The following is a 10951-nucleotide window of genomic DNA, read 5'->3' on the forward strand; positions in this document are numbered from 1 at the left end:
CATTGTGTGTATGTACCACAGCTTTCTTGTCCATTCATCTGCTGATGGACATCCAGGTTGCTTCCATGTCCTGGCTATTATAAACAGTGCTGCGATGAACATTGGGGTACACGTGTCTCTTTCAATTCTGGTTTCCTCGGTGTGTATGCCCAGCAGTGGGATTGCTGGGTCATATGACAGTTCTATTTCCAGTTTTCTAAGGAATCTCCACACTGTTCTCCATAGTGGCTGTACTAGTTTGCATTCCCACCAACAGTGTAAGAGGGTTCCCTTTTCTCCACACCCTCTCCAGCATTTATTGCTTGTAGACTTTTGGACTACAGCCATTCTGACTGGCATGAAATGGTACTTCATATTGGTTTTGATTTGCATTTCTCTGATAATGAGTGATGTTGAGCATCTTTTCATGTGTTTGTTAGCCATCTGTATGTCTTCTTTGGAGAACTGTCTGTTTAGTTTTTTGGCCCATTTTTTGATTGGGTCATTTATTTTTCTGGAATTGAGCTGCAGGAGTTGCTTGTGTATTTTTGAGATTAGTTGTTTGTCAGTTGCTTCATTTGCTATTATTTTCTCCCATTCTGAAGGCTGTCTTTACACCTTGCTTATAATTTCCTTTGTTGTGCAGAAGCTTTTAAGTTTAATCAGGTCCCATTTGTTTATCTTTGCTTTTATTTCCAATATTCTGGGAGGTGGGTCATAGAGGATCCTGCTGTGATGTATGTCAGAGAGTGTTTTGCCTATGTTCTCCTCTAGGAGTTTTATAGTTTCTGGTCTTATGTTTAGATCTTTAATCCATTTTGAGTTTATTTTTGTGTATGGTGTTAGAAAGTGCTCTAGTGTCATTCTTTGACAAGTGGTTGACCAGTTTTCCCAGCACCACTTGTTAAAGGGATTGTCTTTAATCCATTGTATATTCTTGCCTCCTTTGTTAAAGATAAGGTGTCCATATGTGCTTGGATTTATCTCTGGGCTTTCTATTTTGTTCCATTGATCTATATTTCTGTCTTTGTGCCAGTACCATACTGTCTTGATGATTGTGGCTTTGTAGTAGAGCCTGAAGTCAGGCAGGTTGATTCTTCCAGTTCCATTCTTCTTTCTCAAGATAGCTTTGGCTATTCGAGGTTTTTTGTATTTCCATACGAATTGTGAAATTATTTGTTCTAGCTCTGTGAAAAATACTGTTGGTAGCTTGATAGGGATTGCACTGAATCTATAAATTGCTTTGGGTAGTATACCCATCTTCACTATATTGATTCTTCCAATCCATGAACATGGTATATTTCTCCATCTATTAGTGTCCTCTTTGATTTCTTTCACCAGTGTTTTATAGTTTTCTATATATAGGTCTTTAGTTTCTTTAGGTAGATATATTCCTAAGTATTTTATTCTTTTTGTTGCAATGGTGAATGGAATTGATTCCTTAATTTCTTTTTCTATTTTCTCATTATTAGTGTATAGGAATGCAAGGGATTTCTGTGTGTTGATTTTATATCCTGCAACTTTACTATATTCATTGATTAATTCTAGTAATTTTCTGGTGGAGTCTTTAGGGTTTTCTATGTAGATGATCATGTCATCTGCAAACAATGAGAGTTTTACTTCTTCTTTTCCAGTTTGGATTCCTTTTATTTCTTTTTCTGCTCTGATTGCTGTGGCCAAAACTTCCAAAACTATGTTGAATAGTAATGGTGAAAGTGGGCACCCTTGTCTTGTTCCTGACTTTAGAGGAAATGCTTTCAATTTTTCACCATTGAGGATAATGTTTGCTGTGGGTTTGTCATATATAGCTTTTATTATGTCGAGGTATGTTCCTTCTATTCCTGCTTTCTGGAGAGTTTTTATCATAAATGGGTGTTGAATTTTGTCAAAGGCTTTCTCTGCATCTATTGAGATAATCATATGGTTTTTATTTTTCAATCTGTTAATGTGGTGTATTACATTGATTGATTTGCGGATATTTAAGAATCCTTGAATCCCTGGGATAAAGCCGACTTGGTCATGGTGTATGATCTTTTTAATGTGTTGTTGGATTCTGATTGCTAGAATTTTGTTAAGGATTTTTGCATCTATGTTCATTAGTGATATTGGCCTGTAGTTTTCTTTTTTTGTGGGGTCTTTGTCAGGTTTTGGTATTAGGGTGATGGTGGCCTCATAGAATGAGTTTGGAAGTTTACCTTCCTCTGCAATTTTCTGGAAGAGTTTGAGTAGGATAGGTGTCAGCTCTTCTCTAAATTTTTGGTAGAATTCAGCTGTGAAGCCGTCTAAACCTGGGCTTTTGTTTTCTGCAAGATTTCTGATTACAGTTTCAATTTACATGCCTGTGATGGGTCTATTAAGATTTTCTATTTCTTCCTCGTCCAGTTTTGGAAAGTTGTACTTTTCTAAGAATTTGTCCATTTCTTCCACGCTGTCCATTTTATTGCATATAATTGCTGATAGTAGTCTCTTATGATCCTTTGTATTTCTGTGTTGTCTGTTGTGATCTCTCCATTTTCATTTCTAATTTTATTGATTTGATTTTTCTCTCTTTGTTTCTTGATGAGTCTGGCTAATGGTTTGTCCATTTTATTTATCCTTTCAAAGAACCAGCTTTTGGCTTTGTTGATTTTTGCTATGGTCTCTTTTGTTTCTTTTGCATTTATTTCTGCCCTAATTTTTAAGATTTCTTTCCTTCTACTAACCCTGGTGTTCTTAATTTCTTCCTTTTCTAGTTGCTTTAGGTGTAGAGTTAGGTTATTTATTTGACTTTTTTCTTGTTTCTTGAGGTATGCCTGTATTGCTATGAACTTTCCCCTTAGCACTGCTTTTACAGTGTCCCACAGGTTTTGGGTGGTTGTGTTTTCATTTTCATTCGTTTCTATGCAAATTTTGATTTCTTTTTTTATTTCCTCTGTGATTTGTTGGTTATTCAGCAGCATGTTGTTCAGCCTCCATATGTTGGAATTTTTAATAGTTTTTCTCCTGTAATTGAGATCTAATCTTACTGCATTGTGGTCAGAGAAGATGCTTGGAATGATTTCAATTTTTTTGAATTTGCCAAGGTTAGATTTATGGCCCAGGATGTGATCTATCCTGGAGAAGATTCCGTGTGCGCTTGAGAAAAAGGTGAAATTCATTGTTTTGGGATGAAATGTCCTATAGATATCAATTAGGTCTAACTGGTATATTGTATCATTTAAAGTTTGTGTTTCCTTGTTAATTTTCTGTTTAGTTGATCTATCCATAGGTGTGAGTGGGGTATTAAAGTCTCCCACTATTATTGTGTTATTGTTAATTTCCCCTTTCATACTTGTTAGCATTTGTCTTACATATTGTGGTACTCCTATGTTGGGTGCATATATATTTATAATTGTTATATCTTCTTCTTGGATTGATCCTTTGATCATTATGTAGTGTCCTCCTTTGTCTCTTTTCACAGCCTTTGTTTTAAAGTCTATTTTACCTGATATGAGTATTGCTACTCCTGTTTTATTTTGGTCTTTATTTGAGTGGTATATCTTTTTCCAGCCCTTCACCTTCAGTCTCTATGTGTCCCTTGTTTTGAGGTGGGTCTCTTGTAGACAACATATATAGGGTCTTGTTTTTGTATCCATTCAGCCAGTCTTTGTGTTTTGGTTGGGGCATTCAACCCATTTACGTTTAAGGTAATTATTGATAACTATGATCCCATTGCCATTTCCTTTATTGTTTTGGGTTCGAGTTTATACACCCTTTCTGTGTTTCCTGTCTAGAGAAGATCCTTTAGCATTTGTTGGAGAGCTGGTTTGGTAGTGCTGAATTCTCTCAGCTTTTGCTTGTCTGTAAAGCTTTTGATTTCTCCTTCATATTTGAATGAGATCCTTGCTGGGTACAGTAATCTGGGCTGTAGGTTATTTTCTTTCATCACTTTAAGTATGTCTTGCCATTCCCTCCTGGCCTGAAGACTTTCTATTGAAAGATCAGCTGTTATCTTTATGGGAATCCCCTTGTGTGTTATTTGTTGTTTTTCACTTGCTGCTTTTAATATTTGTTCTTTGTGTTTGATCTTTGTTAATTTGATTGATATGTGTCTTGGGGTGTTTCGCCTTGGGTTTATCCTGTTTGGGACTTTCTGGGTTTCTGGGACTTGGGTGATTATTTCCTTCCCCATTTTAGGGAAGTTTTCAACTATTATCTCCTCAAGTATTTTCTCATGGTCTTTCTTTTTGTCTTCTTCTTCTGGGACTCCTATGATTCAAATGTTAGGGAATTTAACATTGTCCCAGAGGTCTCTGAAATTGTCCTCATTTCTTTTAATTCATTTTTCTTTTTTCCTCTCTGATTCATTTATTTCTACCATTCTATCTTCTACTTCACTAATCCTATCTTCTGCCTCCATTAATCTACTATTTGTTCCCTCCAGAGTGTTTCTGATATCGTTTACTGCTTTATTTATTATATATTGACTCTTTTTTTAAATTTCTTCTAGGTCCTCGTTAAACCCAAGAAAGGTTTATTTCTTGCATCTTCTCAATCCTTGTCTCCAGGCTATTTAACTGTGATTCCATTTTTTTTTTTTTTCAAGATTTTGGATCATTTTCACTATCATTATTCGGGATTCTTTATCAGGTAGATTCCCTATCTCTTCCTCTTTTGTTTGGTTGGGTGGGCATTTATCCTATTCCTTTACCTGCTGGGTATTCTTCTATCTCTTCATCTTGTTTATATTGCTGTCTTTGGAGTGGCCTTTCTGTATTCTGGCCGTCGTGGAGTTCTCTTTATTGTGGCGTTTCCTCACTGTGGTTGGGGTTGGATGGGTGGCTTGTCAAGTTTCCTGGTTAGGGAGGCTTGTGTTGGTGTTCTGCTGGGTGGAGCTGGATTTCTTCTCTCTGGAGTGCAATGAAGTGTCCAGTAATGAGTTATGAGATGTCAGTGGGTTTGGAGTGACTTTGGGCAGCCTGTATATTGAAGCTCAGGGCTATGTTCCTGTGTTGCTGGAGAATTTGCATGGTATGTCTTGCTCTGGAACTTGTTGGCCCTTGGGTGGTGCTTGGTTTCAGTGTAGGTATGGAGGCATTTGATGAGCTTCTATCGATTAATGTTCCCTGGAGTCAGGAGGTCTCTGGTGTTCTCAGGATTTGGACTTAAGCCTCCTGCTTCTGGTTTTCAATCTTATTTTTACAGTAGCCTCAAGACTTCTCCACCTATACAGCACCACTGATAAAACATCTAGGTTAAAGATGAAAAGTTTCTCCACAGTGAGGGACACCCAGAGTGGTTCACAGAGTTACATGGAGAGGGAGGGAGGGAGATAGAGGTGACCAGGATGAGATGAGGTGGAATCAAAAGAGGAGAGAGCAAGCTAGCCAGTAATCACTTCCTTATGTGAGCTCCACAGTCTGGACTGCTCAGAGATGTTCAAGGAGTTATACAAAGAAGAGAAGAGGGAGGAAGGAGACAGAGGTGGCCAGGAGGATAAAAGGGGGGAATGAAAAGGAGAGAGACAGATCCAGCCAGTAATCAGTTCCCTAAGTGTTCTTCACCATCTGGAACACACAGAAAATCACAGAGTTGGGTAGAGCAGAGAGGGGTTAGGGAGGAGACACAGGCAACCAGGTGGAGAAAAAGGAGAGTCCAAAGGGGGAGAGTGCAGTCAAGCCACTAATCTCGCTCCCAAGTAAAAATGGGTACTGAAGATTGGGTTCTTAAAGGTACAAAATTGATAACAAATACCAAAAAGCAAAGATTAAAAATCTACAGTAGAGGTTGGATTTTCAAAAATACTATATTAAAGAGAAAAAAAGTCACAAAAATTATTATATATATATATATATATATATATATATGAAGTTTGCTTTAAAAAAATAGGGTCTCTCGCTCTTTTTTTTTTTTTTTTGCAAAGTAATAGTAGGTTATAAAGATGAAAATTAAGGGAGTAATAGAGGACTTAAAAATAAAAAAAAATTTAAAAATTAAAGAATCATAGTAAAAATAGTAAAAACTATATCTAGGACCTTCTCTGGTGATATTGTGGGCAGTGTGGGTCAGTTCTTTTTTGGATAGTTCCTTGATCCGGCTTATATTTCTCAAGATCTATAGGCCCCTTTCTATGTAGTTGGTACTAACTACAGGGTTTTAATCTATTGCACCTGTCACTTCCAAGGAGGTTCTCTCTGTTTTAGCTTCTTCTGTTTGCTGGTCTCTTCAGTGTCTAATTTTTGCTTCCCTGGTGGCTCAGAGGTTAAAGCGTCTGCCTCCAATGTGGGAGACCCACGTTCAATCCCTGGGTTGGGAAGATCCCCTGGAGAAGGAAATGGTAACCCACTCCAGTATTCTTGCCTGGAGAATCCCATGGACGGAGAAACCTGGTAGGCTACAGTCCATGGGGTCGCAAAGAGTTGGACACGACTGAGTGACTTCACTTTCACTTCCAGTGTCTAATTTCCACCCTGACACAAGGGGGCGGTGGTGGACACTTTTTTTAGGCTCCATTGTTCAGTCGTGCTGTGGGGAGGGAGGGACGCTGCAAAAAAATAACACTGGCATGTGCTCGCAGTGTCTTGGCCACACTGGGTTTGACCCTGCTCACGGGGTGTGTGCTTTCCCTGTCTACACTGCTCAGGCTCTAGGTTCCTCTGCCGGGAACTGTCTGAAGCTGGCCCTGGGTTGTACGCACTTCCCGGGTCTAAGCCGCTCAGGTTCAGGCACTCAGGTACTCCTCAGAGGCACAGAATCGGTTGATATGCCCTTCCCAGGTCCGTGCAGCTCAGATGACCAGGTGTTTGGCGAGCACCGTCGCTGCGACTTATCTCCTCTCCTGTCCCTGCAGCTCGGTTTTCTGGGTGTACAACTGGCACACCTTCTCAGGCGGATGTCTACCATCCCGAATCCCAAGAAGTCTTAGCAACAAAGCCTGCTTGCGGTTTGGTAGATAATGCCTCTCTGGGGCCGCGATTGCCCGCTTCCGGGTCTGGCTCCCTGTCACTGGAGGGGGATGGTCTGCAGCCGGCTAGCTGCGTTCAGTCCTTCGTTCTGTGAGCGGGCCTGACGGTGTCTTAGGTTAGGGCTTTGCGCGTGGTAGCTATCCCGCAGTCTGGTTTGCTAGCCCAAGTTAGTTTGCTCAGATTGCCCTCAGGCATTCAGGCCCAGTCCTTACTCTAAGCAATGCAGCCCGCTCCTCCCTGCCCAGCCCCCGCTTGCTAGTGGTGGGTGCAGGCGTCTGCGCTGCTTCTCCGCTGGGGGAGTTACCATTGGGCAAGTAATCTGTGGGTTTTAATTATTTATTTTTCCTCCCAGTTATGTTGCCCTCTGTGGTTCCAAGGCTCACCACAGACTCGGCAGTGAGAGTGTTTGGAAACTTCTGTCTTTTTTAAGACTCCCTTCCCAGGACAGAGCTCCATCCCTACCTCTTTTGTCTCTCTTTTTGTCTTTTATATTTTTTCCTACCTGCTTTTGAAGACAATGGGCTGCTTTTCTGGGGGCCTGATGTCCTCTGCCGGCATTCAGAAGTTGTTTTGTGGAATTTACTCCGCGTTCAAATGTTATTTTGATGAATTTGTGGGGGAGAAAGTGGTCTCCCCGTCCTATTCCTCTGCCATCTTAGGACCGCCCCCCAATGTTTAATTTTAAATAGTTTTTTTATGTGTGTGTTTTGCCAGAAAGAGAGACATAAGCAAAAAATCAAAATGTTCACCGCTCTTATTAGTCTTGTTCTCATGTATTTTCATTTGGAAGATACACAGGTCCATGAAATCCCCAGATCTGAACACTGTGCTAAGAAGTGACCTTTAACGTGTGTCTTTGAGAGCCTGTGGAGCTTCTACAGAGAAAGCTCCCAGTGTCCACCTGGCAATACAATGCTCAGCTCCTGGCCCCAGTGTGGAGAGAAAGAGGGGGTCTCTGTGCTAGAAGCGAGTGCTGCTGAGACTCAGACAAGGTCTGTGAATGCAGGAGTCTGGATTCCAGCCCAGAGACAAGTGGAGAACAAGGGATCCTTAGTCTTTGAGTCTTTATAGGACGGTAGGAATTGGGCATAGAGACTGAGAGAAAAATGATGATCAGGAAGGTAGCTTGCATCTTGTCTTCCTTAGAGTGTGTGTGTGTGTTAGTCATTTAATCGTGTCTGACTCTTTGCGACCCTATGGAGTGTAGCCTGCCGACGCTCCTCTGTCCATGGGATTCTCCAGGCAAATATACTGGAGTGGATTGCCAGTCTCTTCTCCACGTCCCTAGATTACAGGGATCCAGCCCAGCTTCCTGCTATTTATCACATTGGCCACTAGAGGGTGCGGTGCAGGAGATTGTCCCCTGGAGCAACACTTCCTCCCGTCTCCTCTAAGTGTCAATAACGGAACTGGGTGGGGGCTGCGGCGGCGCGGGGCGGGGCGGAGAATCGGAAAGCTGAGGCTAGCCGCGGGGGCGGGCGCTCAGAAGCGGCGGGTTCGGCGGGTCCATTAGCTGCCGTCCGCTCTGCCCGCCCGAAGCGCTGAGGAGCCTAGCGGGGACACCCCGTCCTACTCCTACATGAGGCCTGAGTGAACGCCGCGTCGAGAGCTTCTCTCCCGAGCGCAGCAGCAGCGGCCCCCGCAGGAGGAGGAGGAGCATGTCGGACGGTTTCGACCGGGCCCCAGGTGCTGGTCTGGGCCGGAGCTGGGGCCTGGGCCGCGGAGGGGGCGGGCCTGAGGGCTCTGGTTTCCTGAAAGGAGCGGGGCCTGCTGAGCTGCCGTGCCACCAGCCGCCGCCGCCGCCTCAACCCAAAGCTCCGGACTTCCTGCAGCCGCCACCGCTGTGCCAGACCAGGACTGCCCCGCCGCCAGGGGCCGAGTGCGAGGTCCCCGCCGGCCCCCAGCGGCCTGCCCGGCCCGGGGCGCTCCCGGAACAAACGAGGCCCCTGAGAGGTCCATCTAGTTCGCCGGATAACATCACACAGCAGAATTCGCAGTCAGCAATGGCTAAACCCCAGGTGGCTGTAGCTCCTGTATTAATGTCTAAGCTGTCTGTAAACGCCCCTGAATTCTACCCATCAAGTTATTTTTCTAATTATACAGACTCCTATGAGGACGGCTTTGAGGATTATCCTACTTTATCAGAATATGTTCAGGATTTTTTGAATCATCTTACAGAACAGCCTGGCAGTTTTGAAACTGAAATTGGACAGTTTGCAGAGACCCTGAATGGCTGGGTTACAACAGATGATGCTTTGCAACAACTTGTGGAACTCATCTATCAACAGGCCACATCTATCCCCAATTTCTCTTACATGGGAGCGCGCCTCTGTAACTACCTGTGTCATCATCTGACAATTAACCCACAGAGTGGCAGCTTCCGCCAATTGCTACTTCAAAGATGTCGGACTGAATATGAAGTTAAAGATCAAGCTGCAAAAGGGGATGAAGTGACTCGAAAACGATTCCATGCATTTGTACTCTTTCTGGGAGAACTCTATCTTAACCTGGAGATTAAAGGGACAAATGGACAGGTTGCAAGGGCAGACATTCTTCAGACCGGTCTTCGGGAGTTGCTGAATGCCCTCTTCTCTAATCCTATGGATGACAACTTAATTTGTGCAGTAAAATTACTGAAGTTGACAGGGTCAGTTTTAGAAGATGGCTGGAAGGAAAAAGGAAAGACTGACATGAAAGAAATTATTCAGAGAATTGAAAATGTTGTCCTAGATGCAAATTGCAGCAGAGATGTAAAACAGATGCTTTTGAAGCTTGTAGAACTCTGGTCAAGTAACTGGGGTAGAGTCCACGCAGCTTCAACATAGAGGGAAGCAACACCTGAAAATGATCCTAATTATTTTATGAATGAGCCAATATTTTATACATCTGATGGTGTTCCTTTCACTGCAGCTGATCCAGATTACCAAGAGAAATATCAAGAGTTACTTGAAAGAGAAGACTTTTTTCCCAGATTATGAAGAAAATGGAACAGATTTATCAGGGGGTGGTGATCCGTCCTTGGATGATATTGATGATGAGATGGACCCAGAGATAGAAGAAGCTTATGAAAAGTTTTGTTTGGAACCAGAGCGTAAGCGAAAACAGTAAAGTTAAATTTTCAGCATATCCGTTTTATAAAGCAGTTCATGTTATAGTGATTTAGCAGAACACAGGAAAGCAAAAAAATGTGTCACACTTATACCAAATTAAGGATGTTGAATTATGTTACTAATGTTTGCAACTTTAATTTTGTTTAACGCTTTCGGCTAAAATAAACTTTATTCCCTATAACTTAAAAAAAAAATAACGAAACTGGGCTGTGCGGCCCCAGGGTCCTCGTGTCTCTGAGGCAGAGGGGATGTCTTTGAGCTGCAGAGAGGCCACTTCATGCTGCAGACTTGAGATGTCATGAGCTGATGTCTGATTTCTGGTGTCTGGTGGGATCTAACCTGTAGCAGTAGGGTGATGGTTGAGGCATGTCCTGGGTCCCAGCTATGTGCCACTGTGTGAACCTCAGCGTGGCCTTCAGAGGCCTGTGTTAAGAACTGTGTCCCCTCCCAATCTCTTCCCAGTTCAGTGGGCTTGGTCTTGCAATTTTCAGAGGAAGTTGAATGGTTTGTTTTTGTGCCCAGGACTCCCAGTCTTCCTCCCCACAACAAGCATAATAATGGCATTAAGAAATTTGTCTTCCTCTTCATTGTCATTTATGCATTTTTAGAAAGAAGCAAAACATGTTCCTAAATATCATCTCATTTGATTTTCACCAAATCACTTTTTACTAGCTTCATTTTAGTTATGAGCAAACAGGCTCAGATATATTAGGTATAATCACGAGGACTCTCAACTCTAAGTGTTGAGCTACTTATAATTGAATACCTCTGACCTCAAAAGCTTGGAATGATCTTCTCAGGTGACTCAGTGGTAAAGAACTGCCTGTCAATGCAGGAGACATGGGTTCGATCCCTAATCCAGGAAGATCCTATATGCCTCGGAGCAACTAAGCCTGTGTGCCATAACTACTGAGCCTGTGCTATGGAGTCCAGGAGCTG

General features: G+C 42.6%; 1 pseudogene across 1 annotated transcript; it reads left to right on the top strand.

Annotated features, from left to right (window-relative positions):
* The first annotated feature begins 8389 nt into the window (after positions 1–8389).
* LOC113884083 lies at positions 8390–10193 on the top strand (annotated as a pseudogene). Its single transcript, XR_003508811.1, has one exon. The product of XR_003508811.1 is annotated as a polyadenylate-binding protein-interacting protein 1 pseudogene (transcript).
* Positions 10194–10951: the final 758 nt, after the last annotated feature.

Source organism: Bos indicus x Bos taurus, chromosome 3 (assembly GCF_003369695.1).
Source record: "Bos indicus x Bos taurus breed Angus x Brahman F1 hybrid chromosome 3, Bos_hybrid_MaternalHap_v2.0, whole genome shotgun sequence".
In the NCBI taxonomy this organism is placed as follows: domain Eukaryota; kingdom Metazoa; phylum Chordata; class Mammalia; order Artiodactyla; family Bovidae; genus Bos; species Bos indicus x Bos taurus.